Genomic DNA, 17847 nt, shown 5'->3' with positions numbered 1-17847 from the left:
CCCAAGGCATACTTAGGAAGTTATTATTATTATTTTTTGAGATGGAGTCTCCCTCTGTCACCAGGCTGGACGATCTCAGCTCACTGCAACCCGTTGCCTCCCAGGCTGAAGCAATTCTCCTGTCTCAGCCTCCGAAGTAGCTGGGATTACAGGCGATCGCCACCATGCCTGGCTAAATTTTGTATTTTTAGTAGAGATGGGGTTTTGCCATGTTGGCCAGGCAGGTCTTGAACTCCTGACCTCTGGTGATCCTCCCACCTCTGCCTCCCAAAGTGCTGGGGGATTATAGGTGTGAGCCACCGCGCCTGGCCAAAAAATTATTGATGATAACAATTTTATACCTCAAATATAGTGTAGAAAAAACATTTTAGAGCTTAGTTATTTGAATCATCAAAAATAAGTTTGTTGGCCGAGTGCAGTGGCTCACACCTGTAATCCCAGCACTTTGGGAGGCCAACACGGGCGGATTGCCTGAGGTCAGGAGTTTGAGACCAGCCCGGCCAACATGGTGAAACCCCGTTTCTACTAAAAATACAAAAATTAGCCGGACGTGGTGGCGAATGCCTGTACTTGGGAGGCTGAGACAGGAGAATCTCTTGAACCCGGGAGGCAGAGGTTGCAGTGAGCCGAAATCGCGCCATTGCACTCCAGCCTGGAAAACAGGTGTGAAATTCTATCTCAAAACAAAACAAAACAAAAAAAAGTTGTTTTGTTTTGTGACGGAGTCTGGCTCGTGTCGCCCAGGCTGGAGTGCAATGGCGCGATCTTGGCTCACTGCAACTTCTGCCTCCCAGGTTCGAGCAATTCTCCTGCCTCAGCCTTCTGAGTAGCTGGGACTACAGGCATGCACCACCATGCCCGGCTAATTTTTGTATTTTTTTTTTTTTTTGAGACGGATTCTCACTCTTATCGCCCAGGGTAGAGGGCAATGGTGCAATCTCTGCTCACTGCAACCTCCGCCTCGGGGATTCAAGTGATTCTTCTGCCTCAGCCTCTCGAGTAGCTGGGACTACAGGCGCCTGCTGCCATGCCTGGCTAATTTTTGTATTTTTAGTAGAGGTGAGGTTTCACTATGTTGACCAGGCTGGTCTGGAACTCCTAACCTCAAGTGATCTACCCGCCTCAGCCTCCCAAAGGGCTGGGATTATAGGCGAGAGCCACTGCACCTGGCTTAATTTTTGTATTTTTTAGTAGAGATGGGGTTTCACCATATTGGCTAGGCTCTTCTGGAACTCCTGATCTCAGACGATCCGCCCACCTTGGATTCCCAAAGTGCTGGGATTACAGGCGTGAGCTGTTGTGCCCGGCCCCCCAAAATGAGTTTATTTTAATCCTAGTAAGTTTAAACTGTGTATTCAAAATTACTTAATAGCTGGGCATGGTGGCGGGCATCTGTAATCCCAGCTACTCGGGAGCCAGGACAATCGCTTGAACCTGGGAGGCTGAGGTTGCAGTGAGCCGAGATCATGCCACTGCACTCCAGCCTGGGTGACAGAGCAAGACTCTGTCTCAAAAAAACAAACAAACAAACAAACAAAAAACCAAACCAAAACAAAAAAAAATTTGAAAAAGTAAAATTTAATAAATATAGTACTCTTTCTCTCTAATTTTGCCTTGTGTTAGATAGGATTAGATTCAGCAGCGAGTGGTAGAAACCAAAAATAACAATGGCTTAAACAAGATAGATGTTTCCTTTCTTTCATGTGTCTCATAGACAGTCCTGAACCAGTATGCTACCTTCATGCTCATTAGGGGACCCAGCCTTTAATATGTAACTCTTTCCTTTTTGTCAAAGGTGGCTTCTCCACTTTCTCACATCAGTTCTGCATTCTCACCAGGAAGGAGGAAAAGGCAAAAGATGGGCATGCCCCCTTCTTGTGAAGATACTTTCCAGAAATTGTACATATCGCTTCTGCTATGTCCCTTCGATTATAACGGAATCACAAGGTCACACATAACTGCAAGAGAAGCTAGAAAGTATATTCTGTACTGGAAATTCCTATGTGCCTAGTCAAAAATCAGGGGTTCTCTTACTTTGGAAGAAGGGAAGAATCAGTATTGCACTACATCTGGCAGTTTGTGCCATAAATACCAGTGGAATGGCTAATGTAGTGTTAACACATTTGATAATTTGACAGTATTGTTTGTAATCCTTCAGTATTATTTGTAAGAATAACCCCCCACCTCCAGTTCAGTATTCAGTATAGAATTTTCACTAAAATTTGTCTTGAGCTAACGATGGCTTCATATTTTTATTGCTGGGTAAATTTTCTAACAAGATGAACTGCCTTCTGATTTGAACATTCTGATCTTGGTAGCATAATCTGCCATGTGTACTTATATATATTTCATGTGATTCATTATTGTAGGAATCATTACTGAAATTTCCTAAGTTGTTACACACTTAGGATTATACACATATGATTAAAGACCTTGTTGAGACTTAATTTTTAACATCTATAAACTGGAAAAATGTGCAGACATCTTGTTTCTATTAATATATTAAGAAAAGTTTTCATTAATATTAATATTCCTTAGGAAATCTAGCTTTATAAAACATCTACATGTTTCATATTTTGGTTGGAATGGTTTAGCACCTTTGTTTGCATAGCTTAGTGAGAATTTAGTCTTTGTGGAATCCTTAAACACTTTTGATGCTACAAAAACTTTAGTTGGCTGGGCACAGTGGCACATGCCTGTAATCCCAGCACTTTGTGGGGCAGAGGCAGGCAGATCACTTGAGCCCAAGAGTTTGAGACCAGCCTGGACAACATGGCAAAACCCAGTCTCTGAAAAAAAACAAAAACAAAAAAAAAACCAGGCATGGTGTTCTGCACCTGTAGTCTCAGTTACTCGGAATGCTGAGGGGCGAGAATTGATTTAGCTTGGGAGGTCAAGGCTACAGTGCACTTCAGTCTGGGCAACAGAGTAAGACCCTGTCTCAAAAAAAACAGAAAACCAGACCAACCCTCCCCTTCAAAACTTTAGTAACTTGGGATTATATGTAGGCTTGGAATATTTATTCTGTGATGGTTCTGATAATGAACAGTGACTTCTTTTTTTTTATTTTTATTTTTGAGACAGAGTCTCACTCTATCCCCAGGCTGCAGTGCAGTGGCACAATCTCGGCTCACTGCAGCCTCCACCTCCCGGGTTCAAGCGATTCTCCTGCCTCAGCCTCCCGAGTAGCTGGGACCTTACAGGCATGTGCCACCATGCCCAGCTGATTTTTGTATTTTTAGTAGAGACGGGGTTTCACCATGTTGGCCAGGATGGTCTTGATCTCTTGACCTCGTGATCCTCCCGCCTCGGCCTCTCAGAGTGCTGGGATTACAGGCGTTAAGTCATTGCACCTGGCCGAACAGTGACTTCTTTTCACAGCTCAGATAGCTTTAGTTTTATACAGTTTATCTTTCCATGTATTGAATGTCATATTTTGTTTGCCTCAGCATGTAAACTGTGCAATTGTGTAATTGTCATAAATAAATTTATTTTAAAATATAACTTATAAATTCTTTTTGTCAACTTAGTTCCAATGTCCTGAATGTGTTAAGAAGTTATAGTGGGCCGGGCGCGGTGGCTCACGCTTGTAATCCCATCACTTTGGAAGGCCGAGGTGGGCGGATCATGAGGTCAGGAGATCGAGACCATGGTGAAACCCCGTCTCTACTAAAAATACAAAAAAAATTAGCCGGGCGTGGTGGCGGGCGCCTGTAGTCCCAGCTACTCGGACAGGCTGAGGCAGGAGAATGGCGTGAACCCGGGAGGCGGAGCTTGCAGTGAGCCGAGATTGCGCCACTGCACTCCAGCCTGGGCGACAGAGCGAGACTCCGTCTCAAAAAAAAAAAAAAGTTATAGTGTCCAAGGACTTCTTAGAACCCATAGTTATTGCCTTTTCAGGAGGCATACCAGGGCCCTGGGCAGCTGGATGGAGAGGGAGGGATCTTACCTTTCGTACTTTTCTTACATAGCGTTCGTTGCAGGTAAACAAGACTTAATTCAAATGAATGCATACTAAAAGCCTGTTTTTTTAACTTTTAGATTCTTGCCCCTTTTTATTATATGCTTTAGTGAAATACGAGTTTAATTAATGTAGCAAAATAGGGCATACAAAATGACCAAGACAGAGATTGTGCCCATGATGATTTTCTCACTAATGGGAAAGATGAGACATGTACACAACTGAGTACTAGGTAGAAGAAAGTGCCTCAAGAGGTGTTGATACTATGGTTTAAGAAAGAGAATCAGCTCTGGATGGGGGCATTAGGGAAGATTTGGTGTAGGAGTTGGTGTTTCACCTGTGTTTTGAAGGATTGGCAGGATTTGGACATGTGATAAGTAGCTAAGAGGATTTCAGGCAGGAAATTGCGTGAAGCAAAGGCGCAGAGCCTGGAAAGCTTGGGAAATGGTGAGTACTTTTGCTGCTTCTATGATGGGGATTATTAAATTGTGCTTCGATTTTCTGTTTTAAAAAGATCTCTTTTAAAATGTTTTATAGCAGATGCAGGCAGGCATAGTTTTTTCAACTCACATAATTTGTATTTGAAGCTGTAGCGGGTAGCTGTTCAGACCGCATAGTAAGAGCATTTTGGAGAGGGAGTCCTTGGGACTGGTTTCTCAAAGAAGGAAAACAGACTGGTTTGGCCAGAACCATAGAGCACCGGAAAGATAGGTTGGGATCATAGCATAGGCAGATTTAGCACCAGGGCCAAATGACTTTATTTGATAGCTTCATGTGTTCAAATGAAATACAAATTATAATTATAAAATTAATATATACTCATTGTAATCACTTTCACACAATTCAGTATTCCTCCAGACATTTTCCATGCATATATAAGCATACTATATATAGTATCTTGAATTAAAAAAAATTCCAAACATATGTTTTTCAATTCAATACTTATAACTCAGGTTTGTTTTTGAAAACAGCTGCATAATCGGACACTGTGTGGATGTGTACTTCACTTTTCCCATTGATAGATGGTTAAATTGTCTCAGACTCTTTGGTTTGCATCCTCATATCTGTACTGTTGTACAATTGTACAAGTATGTGTATAGGATAAGCTCTTAATTAGAGTTGCTGAATCAGTGGGTTATGTTTACTTTTTATTTTGAAAGCTGTATATAAATTGCCCCCAAAGATATGCCTGTGTACACACAGAATATTTTAGGGTTTTGATTTCCTTCTCACCAACCCTGGATATTACGAAATTTCATAATCTTTGTTAATCTGATAGGTGGAAATGTGTACAATGATATTATCTTTTTATTAAGAAAATTTTTTTTTGGCCGGGCGCAGTGGCTCACACCTGTAATCCCAGCACTTTGAGAGGCCAAGGTGGGTGGATCACCTGAGGTTGGGAGTTCGAGACCAGCCTGACCAACATGGAAAAACCCTGCCTTTACTAAAATTATAAAATTAGCCTGGCGTGGTGGCACATGCCTGTAATCCTAGCTACTCAGGAGGCTGAGCCAGGAGAATCACTTGAACCTGGGAGGTGGAGGTTCCGGTGATCTGAGATTGTGCCATTGCATTCCAGCCTGGGCAACAAGAGCAAAACTCCGTCTCAAAAAAAAAAAAAAGAACAATTTTTGTTGAGACAAGGTCTTGCTTTGCCGTCCAGGTTGGAGTGCAGTGGTGCGATCACGGCTGACTGCAGCCTCAACCTCCTGGGCTCAAGCGATCTTCCCATCTCAACCCCCTCCATTAGCTGAGGCTACAGGAATGCACTGCCACACCTGGCTAATTTGTGTATTTTTTGTAGAAACGGGGTTTTACCATGTTGCTCAGGCTGGTCTTGAACTCCTGGACTCAAGCACTCCACCTACCTCAGCCTCCCAAAGTGCTAGGATTACAGGCGTGAGCCACCATGCCTGGCCTTACAATTTTTTTGAGACTGAGTCTTGCTGTATCACCCAGGCGGAGTGCATGGCGCAATCTTGGCTCACTGCAACCTGCGACTCCCAAATTCAAGTGGTTCTGCCTCAGCCTCTCTAGTAGCTGGGACTACAGGCGTGCGCCACCACACCCAGCTAAGTTTTGTATTTTTAGTAGAGATGGGGTTTCACTATGTTGGCCAAGCTGGTCTCAAACTCCTAAACTCAAGTGATCACACACCTCGGCCTCCCAAAGTGCTGGGATTACAGGCCTGAGCCACCGCTTCCGGCCCATACAAAGTTTTTTTAGAGACAGAATCTCTTTCTCAGGCCGGAGTGTGGTGGCGCAATCATAGCTCACTGCAGCCTCTTAATTCTTGGGCTCAAGTGATCCTTCTGAGTAGCTGGGACTACAGGTGTGTACCACAGTGCCTGGCTCCTACAGTGGAACATTTGAATTTGCATTTCTTTGACCATGAATGAAGTTGATGCTCTTTTCATATATCAGAATTTTAAGATATACTTTCGTGGTCTCTCGGTCGTAGAGACAGGTGGTTTATGTTATATGGAGTACTTCATTCTGAGTGTCATTTATTTTTAAAACACATTTAAATAATAAAAGCTTCATTGAGATTGGTCACATGCCATACAATTTACTGTTTAAAGACTGCAATTTCTGGATTTTAGTCATTTAATTTATGTTTTTTTTTTTTTTTTTTTTTTTTTTTTTTTTTTTTTTTGACATAGAGTCTTGCTCTGTAGCCCATGCTGGAGTGCAGTGGTGTGATCTTGGCTCATTGCAGGGGTGTCCAATCTTTTGGCTTCCCTGGGCCACATTGGGAGAAGAAGAAATGTCTTGGGCCACATATAAAATACACCAACACTGGCCAGGCGCGGTGGCTCACGCCTGTAATCTCAGCTGAGGCAGGGAGAATTGCTTGAACTCGGGAGGTGGAGGTTGTGGTGAGCCGAAATTGCGCCACTGCACTCCAGCCTGGGTGACAGAGCGAGACTCCATCTTAAAAAAAAGCAAAAAAAAACCAAAACAAAACATTAACACTAACGATAGCTGATGAGCTAAAAATAAAAAGAAATCACAAAAAAACTCATAACGTTTTAAGAAAGTTTACGAATTTGTTTTGGGCCTCGTTCAAACCCATCCTGGGCTGTGGGTTGGACAAGCTTGGCTTACTGCATCCTCAAATTCCTGGGCCCAAGTGATCCTCCTGTTTAAGCCTCCTCCTGAGTAGCTGGGGTTACAGGTGTGTGTCACCATGCCTGGTTAATTTTGATTTTAATTTAATTAATTAAAAAATTTAATAACCTAAATGAAACATCTAAAACCACAGCTTCTGGAAGAACCGCTTGTTCTTGACTGTCTCGTTCCTCTCTTTGAACTTGACCCTGGCCTCTCATTAGCCTTGCATTTAAGAGCAGCGTCTCTGAAGACATCCTTGTTGATGAGAGTTTTCTCCAAGGGGATATCCACAGAGCACCTTATGGGCATGAGGTTGATAGTAGTTATAAACTTTCACAAAAGACTTGATCTTTGGCCGGGTGTGGTGGCTCACGCCTGTAATCCCAGCACTTTGGGAGTCCGAGGTGGGTGGATCACCTGAGGTCAGGAGTTCGAGACCAGTCTGGCCAACATGGTGAAACCTCATCTTTACTAAAAATACAAAAATTAGCTGGACATGGTGGCGGGTTCCTGTAATCCCAACTACTCAGGAGGCTGAGGCAGGAGAATAGCTTGAACCCAGGAGGCAGAGGTTGCAGTGAGCCGAGGTCTGCCATTGGACTCCAGCCTGGGTAATGAGTTAAACTCCATCTCAAAACAAAAGCAAAAACAAAAAGGCCGGGCGCAGTGGCTCACGCCTGTAATCCTAGCACTTTGGGAGGCTGAGGCGGGTGGATCACCTGAGTTTGGGAGTTCGAGACCAGCCTGGCCAAGATGGTGAAACCCCATCTCTACTAAAAATACGAAAATCAGCTGGGTGTGGTGACGCATGTCTGTAATCCCAGTTACTTGGGAGGCCGAGGCAGGAGAATCGCTTGAACCCGGGAGGTAGAGGTTGCAGTGAGCCGAGATTGCACCACTACACTCCAGCCTGGGAGACAGAGCGAGACTCCACCTCAAAAAAAAAAAAAAAGACTTGATCTTTGACTCTTCTTCATCTTCTTCTTGCCCACAACAGCTGTCAGTTTGCGGGGACAGTGGTCAAATCCAGCCACCAGAGCATGGCTGTAAGGGCGATCTGAGGTGCCATCATCAATGTTCTTCATGATGATATCTTTGCTTCCTGAGTAGCATCTGGCATAGCATCTGGCCAGAACAGCACCACTTTCCCAGGTTTCATGAACTTGCCCATTTTTACAGCAACCACCCAGGCCTACAGCAGAAAGCCTGGGTAATTTTTTTTTTTTTTTTTTTTTTTTTTTTTTTTTTTTTGAGACGGAGTCTTGCTCTGTCACTCAGGCTGTTGTGCAGGGGCAGGATCTTGGCTCACTGCAACCTCTGTCCCCCAGCCGGGTTCAAGCAATTCTCTTGCCTCAGCCTCCCGGGTAGCTGGGATTACAGGCGCTTGCCACCATGCCTGGCTAATTTTTTTCTATTTTTAGTAGAGACCGAGTTTCGCCTTGTTGGCCAGGCTTGTCTCTAACTCCTGATCTCAGGTGATCCACCTGCCTTGGCCTCCCAAAGTGCTAGGATTACAGGCGGGAGCCACTGCACCCAGCCTAATTTTTAAATTTTTTATGGAAATGGGGTCTTGCTATGTTTCCCAGGTTGGTGTCAAACTCCTGGCCTCAAGCGATCCTCCCACCTTGGCCTTCCAAAGTGTTGGGATTACAGGAATGAGCCACTGCGCCCGGCCTAGTCATTTATTTTAAAATTTAGTGCCAACCATTGTCTTATTATTTGTAGTAAATGCCTATTAGGCTGAACTTGAAGTTCTCTCTTTCTTCATTCAGCATAGTAGGCCCCAAATTTGAAGTGAGGAAGTGCAACTTTTCCTGTTACTTTTTCAGTTAGAGGCTTCTCTACTAGAGACTGCAGTCAGGTACTTGGATTCTGAAATGGAGTTAATGCGATAACTGCTTTGGAATCTCAGTGCTTTGGTACTGGATGGGGAGTGAGTTAAAATAACTTGTAGTTGAAACTGATTTCCAACTGCAAGAGGTGATACAAACTCTGACTTTTTTGGAAAATGTTTTAAATATAAAACCTGAAGTGAAAAAGGCTTCTAAGGTAAAAAGATTTTAAAATATGGTAAGTGCTTTAAATTAGTAAGTCGGTTTTTTAGGTGGGTGATTCAACTGCTTTCTAGTTAATCTGGTCATTTTTTATTCCAGAGATTTCTTAATATGTCTACTAAAGCATATGTGTGTTTACGGTAAGATCAGTAAATTGCTTCACCTTAAGAACAATAATGATCTGGCGTGTATCTTTCTTTTGTGATTCATGCTGATTTTTTTTTTTTTAGACGGAGTCTTACTCTGTCACCTAGGCTGGAGTGCAGCGTTGCCATCTTAGCTCACTGCAACCTCCGCCTCCCGGGTTCAAGTAATTCTCCTGTCACGCAGTTATTTTTAAAGCATACCAGTAATTTGTTTGACTGATTTGTTTTCAATTAAAACAACTTTTAATTTTTTTCTAGGGTCTCCCTGTGTTGCCCAGGCTGGTCTTGAACTCCTGGCCTCAAGTAATCCTCCTGCCTTGGGCTCCCAAAGTGCTGGGTTTACAGCATGAGCCACCGTTCCTGGCCTTGACTGATTTTTTTTGAGGAAACTAGTTCTGTCTTCTAGCATTGGCTTCCGTCTGTTGGGTCCTCTGACAGCCCTTGTCTGTTGCCCATGGATGATTACAGAGTAGTAGGTCTTATCACTGGCTAAGTCTGTGACCCTCATCTGTATTGTTTTACTTGGGAGAGGATGTCAACAGAGGCTCATAGTAGATAGTTTTCTGTTGATTTTGATGGAACTAAATGTATCGTTTCCTTCCTTTTGCTTTTATATATACTTAAACATTCAGTTTCCTGTTCTTTGTAGTAAAATATTCCTAAAATTGTGGTTCTCTGTATTTTAACCCTTCATATTTCATTATTTTTCTATACTTTTATGCCTCTTCTATTTGGAAAGTCATATTTTTCATTGGCTTGCTTTTAGTCATTTAACTTACAGTATCAGGCTGAAGTTAGTGATTTATCTTAATTGATGGTTACAGATCAAACTCCTTATTCTACTCTTTCCCTCTTCTCATTACTGTATTTGACTATTCTAAAAAAAAAAAAATTGCAGTATCTCCTCTTTTTCCCTCTTGACATCCCTTTTTTTAATTCCTAATTTTTTCATATCTTAAGGTTTTTTCCTACTTTAAAGTTCCTTTGCCTTTTAGTTGTAGTTTTGATTAAAGTGGATTTTTTCTTGGGCTTTTAATTAGATTTTTCTTTTCCTTCAGCTTTTCATAGGGAGATTGAAGATGATGCTGACTGACACCTGATTACTTAGAATAAGACTGTGAACATTGAGTGGCTTGAATATAGCATTTAACTTAGCCTGTGGATGTTTCCACTTCTACTTGAAGGCTGTTTCCTGGCTTAGAGGCACTGTCCTGAAAAATAACAAAATGAATATAAATTAAACACCCCATGTATTCTTGTGTAGTGCCCATTTGAATCAAGATGAGATCTGAGATCTGGGTGGCCTATGGCAGAATACTATTTATAACTCTAGAAACAATATTTTGCTAAGAGATATGTTGATTACATTGGAGAGAACTACTAGGTTCTCTCCAAGTATTTAAAACATACTTTATATATGCTACATAATTCCTGTTTTTTTTTTTTTTTCTTTTGAGACGGGGTTTTGTTCTTGTTGCCCAGGCTGGAGTGCAATGGTGCAATCGCGGCTCACCACAACCTCTGCCTCCTAGGTTCAAACGATTCTCCTGCCTCAGCCTCCCGAGTAGTTGGGATTACAGGCATGTGCCACCACACCCAGCTAATTTTGTATTTTTGGTAGAGATGGGGTTTTTCCATGTTTGTCAGGCTGGTCTTGAACTCCTGACCTCAGATGATCTGCCGGCCTTGGCCTCCCAAAGTGCTGGGATTACAGGCGTGAGCCACTGTGCCCTGCTGCGTAATTCCTGTTTCTTCTGGCTTCACTAAAATGTCCTGAACTGTGATAGCCTCTGTACTTAAGAAAAAGAAGCCATGACTCCTGGTTGGCATGAGAAGACCTAGAGTCCACTTCCACCTGAACTATGGGCTTTTGAAGTATGATTATGTGCCCTACTTTCTTAGCTGTCAAATAGGGGCAGTAGTACATAAACTGAAATGAACAAATAGATATGGAAATACCTTGAAAATATAAAAATGCATGCTGGACATGTGGCATGTCTATAGTTCCAGCTACTTGGAAGGCAGAGGCTGGAGGATCGGTTTGGCCCAGGAATTTGAGGCCAGCCTGGGTAACACAGAAAACTTTGTCTCTTAAAAAAAAAGGGGGGGGGCGGGGGCGACGGGGCGGTGGCTCACACCTATAATTCCAGCACTTTGGGAGGCCGAGGCGGGCGGGTCACGAAGTCAGGAGTTCAAGACCAGCCTGGCCAACACGATGAAACCCCATCTCTACTAAAAATACAAAAATTACCCTGGCATGGTGGCAGGCACCTGTAATCCCAGCTACTTGGGAGGCTGAGACGAGAATTGCCTAAACCCGGGAGTCGGAGGTTACAGTGAGCCAAGATTGCACCACGGCACTCCAGCCCGAGCGACAGAGCAAGACTCCATCTTGGGGGGAAAAAGACAGTCTGGGTAACATAGGGAGACCCTGTCTTTACAAAAATAAGAAAAAATATTAGCTGGGTGTGATGGTGCATTCTTGTGGTTCCGGCTACTTGGGAGGCTGAGATGGGATGATCACCTGAGCCTGGGAAGTTGAGGCTGCAGTGTGACGTGATGGCATCACTGCACTCCAACCTGGGTGACACCCGTCCTCTCACCTCAGCCACCCCTCCCTCCCCACCTTCTGGCAGTAGCTGGGACTACAAGTGCATGTCACCACATCTGGCCAGCTTTTTTTTATTTGTTTTGTTTTGTTTTGTAAAGATGGGGTTTTTTTATGCTGCCCGGGCTGGTTTCGAATTTCTGGGCTTATGCAATCCACCTACCTTGGCCTCCCAAAGTGCAGGGATTACAGGCATGAGCCATCTTGCCGGGCCACCTTTTTCTTCTCTTTTAACAAATTCAGCAATTTTTCAGTCCCAGAAATCTGTAAATACATTGTTTGTGGAAAAATATGATGAGAATGGCATCAAAAGATGGTTTCTATTAGGAATCACAGGTCCAGGACTCTTTAATATAAAGATGTAGAGAGAGCCAGAGTTAGCTTTTAGTTCTTGAAATGATTTCAGAGCCTTTTTTTTTTTTTTTTTTTTTTTGAGAGAGAGTCTCACTCTGTTGCCCAGGCTGGAGTGCAGTGGCACGATCTCTGCTCACTACAAGCTCTGCCATTCTCCTGCCTCAGCCTCCCGAGTAGCTGGGACTCTACTTTTGTATTTTTAGTAGAGACGGAGTTTCATCATGTGTCAGCCAGGATGGTCTTCATCTCCTGACCTCATGACCTGCCCACCTCGGCCTCCCAAAGTACTGGGATTACAGGCGTGAGCCACTGCGCCCAGCCTTCAGAGGCCATTTTTGTCTCTCTCAAAAAAATTTTTTTTTTTTTTGAGACAGAGTCTTGCTTTGTCACCCAGCCTGGAGTGCAGTGGTACGATCTTGGCTCACTGCAACCTCCACCCCCTGGGTTCAGGCGATTCTCCTGCCTCAGCCTCTCCTGAGTAGATGGGACTACAGGCGTGCACCACCATATTCAGCTAATTTTTTTGTATTTTTAGTAGAGATGAGGTTTTGCCATGTTGGCCAGGCTGGTCTGAACTCCTGGCCTCAAGTGATCCACCTGCCTCGGCCTCCCAAAGTGCTGGGATGACAGGTGTCATCGTACCTGCCCTCAAATTGTTTATTCCAGTGTAATCATTAAGGAAATAAGATCTGAAGAGTCAAAGAGTAACTTGTAATTAGAACAGTTAATATGGGTCCTTTCTTTCCGCCCTCTAAACTGTCCTCACTCAGAGTTACCTGGTTAAGTGCCTCTTCCCATGAGAAGTTAATATAATTTAGGTTTTCTCACTTTTGGTTTGGTTATTTGGCATAGTCTCTTCCTGTAGGAAGCGGCCATATTTTTACCACTTCTCAGGAGAATACAGGTGCTGACAAATTCCTTGCATCCCCAAGTCCGTTTTGCTTGGGTCTTAACCTCCTTGCAGTTTTCTGGGATGCCGATTGCCAGGCTTGTTGATGTGGGACTGGCTTTGAAATCCAAGACATCTTTTGAGGATATCAAAGTACTGTAAAGGATGGAAATGTTAAGGTTGCAAAATGCTTGGAGAGTATCACATGCTGTTGATAGGCTTACTGTAGTGATTTCTGAGCCTTGGAAATTTAGGCCTTTGATATAGCTGTCGTGAAGGTGAGCCTCAGCCCCATCTGTGAATTTCTCCAGAATCATTCAGTTTAGGCTCCCAGTATCAAACTAGATCCTTCTTTCTTTCTTTTTTTTTCTTTTTTTTGAGATGAAGTCTCATTCTGTCTCCCAGGCTGGAGTGCAGTGGCACGATCTCAGCTCACTGCAACCTCTGCCTCCTGGGTTCTAGCAATTCTCCTGCCTCGGCCTCCAAAGTACCTGAGATTACAAGCGCCTGCCACCATGCCCAGCTAATTTTTGTATTTGTAGTAGAAACAAGGTTTCACCATGTTGGCCAGGCTGGTCTTGAACTCCTGACCTCAAGTGATCCACCCACCTCGGCCTCCCAAAGTGCTGGGATTACAAGCATGAGCCACTGCACCTGGCCGCCCTGCTTCTTTATGTTCCACTATCCTATCCTCACAGCTTCTTTAAACCTTCCTAATATTGAGAAACATACCTGATGTAAGCCACCATTAAAAAGAATCCAGCATCTGGGGGAGGTGTTAGGGAATTGAATGTTGCTAAAGCACCAAAGAGAGAGGAGTTTGACTATCGTGAGCTCATCTGTGACACCTGTTTCGTTTGGAAAACTCTAATGACACTAGTTGGCAGAGCTGCATTTTTGAAGTTGTTTCATTTAGACACAGTGATAGTCATCTGTCTTCTTTTAGGAGGTGATTGTCTAGGAGTAACTGTATGTGCATTCAGCACCGTGTCACAACCACCGTGGGATCCACTTACAGAGAAGATTTGTGGAGAGCTTCAGCCTGTTTATGGTGTTACTGAGAAAGGAATTGTGGCCATTTGATATAATTCTGGACGGAAGACCTCTTGTTTGTATTACGTTCAATTAGAGGTCAGTATTTGAAATTTTCTCCTTGAGTGGCTATTATAAGAGGATCCCGTAAGAATTGATTACTGTGAAATTAGCCAACTACATAGTGTATTTCAAAGATAAGGTAAACTGTTGGACTTGTGATTACCTGGTTTCTGGTATGAATTACTGAACTTATGTTTGTTTTTATGTGCATAGATAAAGCTATATGCTTGATACTCTTTCAATATAAACTTAATGGGTTATGAGAACTTATAACTTGGGCTTCATTAAGTGAAGAAGGCAATCTTATACTTTATTTTTTTGTTTTGTTTTTTTTTATTTTTTTTCTTCTTTTGAGACAGGGTCTTGCTTTGTTGCCCAGGCTGGAGTGGTGCAATCGTAGTTCACTGCAGTCTTGACCTCCTGGGCTCCAGCGATCCTCCCACCTCAGCCTCCCAAAGTATTAGGATTACAGGTATGAGCTATCATGCCCGGCCTAATTTATCTTTGTTAAGCTTCACCTGTTCTGTTGATGATACATTCTGGGAGATGATGGTGTCCTTTATTTGTCTTTAAATGGTTTCTGACAAGTTTTCTTTTCTTAGTATTTTCTACTTTTGTTTGACTCTTAAAGAGTTATAGGTTTGAAACTAATGTCTACCGCCTCTCCCTCTTCTTCTCCTATGATTCCTATGGGTGCCCAGGAACTATGTGTTTAGTTTGAAAAGAAGAGATTTCAAAATAATCATGCTTCCCATATACTTACACTGATCGTGAAAAGTAAAATTTATTCAGAAAAGATAGACCAGTTGCTTAGTAAGTGAAAGGTAACTTGTTATAGAAATAATCTGTAATTTCAGGCCATATTTTCTAGGAAGCTGCTGTCATCCAAGTCTCCCTTCCCCTGGGCAGTTGGCTGTTAATAAGGGATTATCTGAGTGATATTTTGGGCTTGCCCATTCATTTGGCAGAATTTTATTTTTTTAGTGTCTCTTGCAAGATATAATGCTAGGCATTGGGGATATAAAGATGAGTAAGATGTGTCCCTACCCTCCTGGAGGTCATGACGAAAAGTGGGGAACAGATATGATAAAAACCCCACTAAAATACAGACTGAAAGAACTGTAGTAATAGTAGAAACATGATGCTCCAACAACCTAGAGAGTCATTAAGTGTGCATATTCTGTCTTGAGCATTTGCATAGCACTTAGGGAGTTAAGAAGTTGGTGTTTATCTTGGCAGACCACCTTCAGGCAGCTACCTTTATTGTCGGTGTGTGACCTCATGTAACTTGAGTGGGATTTTCCATGTCATTAATAGTTCTAGGGAGTAGAGAGTAAATCTCTTTTTGGAAGAGGTTGTATTCTCCTGAATCCAAAATACCTTTGTATGTTTTGTTGTCTTTTAAGAATATTCTCTCAGACGTTATATAAGTAATTTCATTTTTTTCTGAGTCCCTTCTTTGGAAAAGGAGTTCTTGCCAAATGAAAGGGACACAGTATTTGGTTTTTCAGTTCATTCTGAAACCCCTGCCACCCTGTCTCTCTAAAGAAGTAAAGCCTGGGCCGGGTGCGGTGGCTCACGCCTGTAATCTCAGCATTTTGGGAGGCTGAGGTGGGTGGATTACTTGAGGTCAGTGGTTTGAGACCAGCCTGGCCAACATGGCCAAAACCCATCTCTACTAAAAATACAAAAAAATTATCTGGGCATGGTGGCGCATGCCTATAATCCCAGCTACTCGGGAGGCTGAGGTACGAGAATTGCTTGAACCTGGGAGGTGGAGATTGCAGTCATCCGAGATCGTGCTACTACCCTGCAGCCTGGATAACAGAGCAAGACTCTGTAAGTAAAGCCTGACCTTTTTTCTTCCTAGAAAATGGCTTAGTTTATTTCTATATGAAGGATTTGAAAAACTGTAAAAATAATTCATTAGCATCTGTTAAACTGACACAGGGATTACCTTGGAGCTTTATTAAACTCTAGGCTGTTGGTTATACCTATTACCTTCATATTTCTCTTAGTGGTATTAAATCTATTCATTTATCAAATAGATTAGATTTATTATTTATTTGTATTATTAGCTACATAGTATAGAAGGTACTGGGGAGACTTGTAATATGGTGGGGTTTGCCCACATTAGAAACACATGTTTTTCCTCATGTTTAATTTTTTTTGGGGGGGTGTCCTTTAACTATCTCGCATTATCAGTACATATGCCATTTCCTGTCCCAAAGGAGCACATAAGTCTAGTCCTAATCTTGGTGCTTGAACCTACAGTTCCAGAGAAAAGCAACTGGCACTGAATGCTCTCTGGCTCATCTTTCCACCCAGGATCTGTCAGCTAGCCAACAGATGTGGGAGGTGTGTTTTCCAAGTTTAATGTTGCTGTTAGTGGGATACAAAAGAAATAAAAGTTACTATCTTTGGCCTCAGAATTTAGGAGGGAAGGCTTGCAAGAATACAACATTTAGAGATTTCTAGAACAAAAGCGGAATTTAACCAAGTACTTACTGTTTAGCATAACAAATTTAGTTCAGTTTCAGGTTAGAGATTGGTGTGGATTAAATAAACTGACCAAAGATCCACTGAAAAGCTGAGTGGGCCATTGAAGAATGGGTGCTGTCTGAATAGCAGACTGGGAGAGCAGGTTAGGACAGTCCAGGCAGGGGTCGGCCTGAGGCAGGAATGCGTATGGTATGCGCAGCGTTCAGTAAAGAGAACCTGGTTGAAGTACAGAATTTGTGGGGAGGAATAGTGCCAGATAAGTTAGGTAGACCAAAGAAGACAGGCTTGGAATGCTAGGCACGGAGTGTCTGTTGGCACCTGAAGGGAATTGGGGCGAGGTAGTAAGGTAGCACGTCAGCCAGAGACTGGAGAGTACACGTCTGTCTGAGTAATTTTGGCCCCAAATTTGTAATGTGGGGATAGGAAATGTGTTGTCAGTCCTGATAAAGAGTTATGTGTGCATCTGTGTGATGTGTTAAAATTGCTTCCTGCCACTGCTTGTGTTTGGTCAGATAGTAGGTTAGGCTGAAGGAAAGAGAGGTAGTAGCCACAGGACAGATAAGCTTTGAGAAGCCAGAGTGGTTGGTAAAGTATCACTGTTGGCTTTCATTTAGTATCTCATATATATATATATACACACACACACACACACAAACATATATACACACACACACATATATATACACACACACATATACACACACCCACACACACACACACATATATATATATATATATTTTTTTTTTGGTAGAGAGGAGGTCTTGCTATGTTGCCCAGGCTGGTCTCGAACTCCTGGGATCAAGCAACCCTCCCCCATCGACTTCCCCAAATGCTGGGATTACAGGTGTGAGCCACTGTTCCCAGCCTAGTATCATATTTTATATAAGATAAATTTTACCAAAAATTCTTCCGTCAAATGTAGAAGTTATTTTAGTTTTTTAAAAAATAATAGTTCACATATTCTGTTTCATGTCTTCTCTTGCCTCTCACCCCAAGCACCCACTGATTCATACCTGTTTATCTCCCCCTCCTTTTGCTTCTTAGCTCCTGTTTGTTCTTCAGGTCTCAGTTTAGGGATCATTTCATTTGGAAAGCCTTCCTCAGGGCTGTGCCCAGGGTG

The 17847-nt window shown here is 42.8% G+C and overlaps 1 protein-coding gene and 1 pseudogene across 3 annotated transcripts in view; one reads left to right on the top strand and one right to left on the bottom strand.

The window, feature by feature from the left end:
• RERE (arginine-glutamic acid dipeptide repeats) overlaps nucleotides 1–17847 on the top strand; it is a 462172-nt gene that overhangs the window by 12168 nt on the left and 432157 nt on the right. The window contains exon 1 of one of the 3 annotated variants that reach the window (XM_030805463.1): nucleotides 13739–14260. The exons of the other annotated variants lie outside the window; for them this stretch is intronic. The gene's annotated coding sequence lies outside the window, so the exon portion shown is untranslated. Of the gene's footprint in view, nucleotides 1–13738; nucleotides 14261–17847 lie in introns of those variants that run through there. 3 annotated transcript variants of the gene reach the window in all.
• Nucleotides 7192–8249, bottom strand: LOC115833008 (annotated as a pseudogene).

Source organism: Nomascus leucogenys, chromosome 24 (assembly GCF_006542625.1).
Source record: "Nomascus leucogenys isolate Asia chromosome 24, Asia_NLE_v1, whole genome shotgun sequence".
Taxonomy (NCBI): domain Eukaryota; kingdom Metazoa; phylum Chordata; class Mammalia; order Primates; family Hylobatidae; genus Nomascus; species Nomascus leucogenys.
The sequence above is the reverse complement of the archived record's forward strand: the minus strand, read 5'-3'. Positions and strand labels throughout refer to the sequence as shown.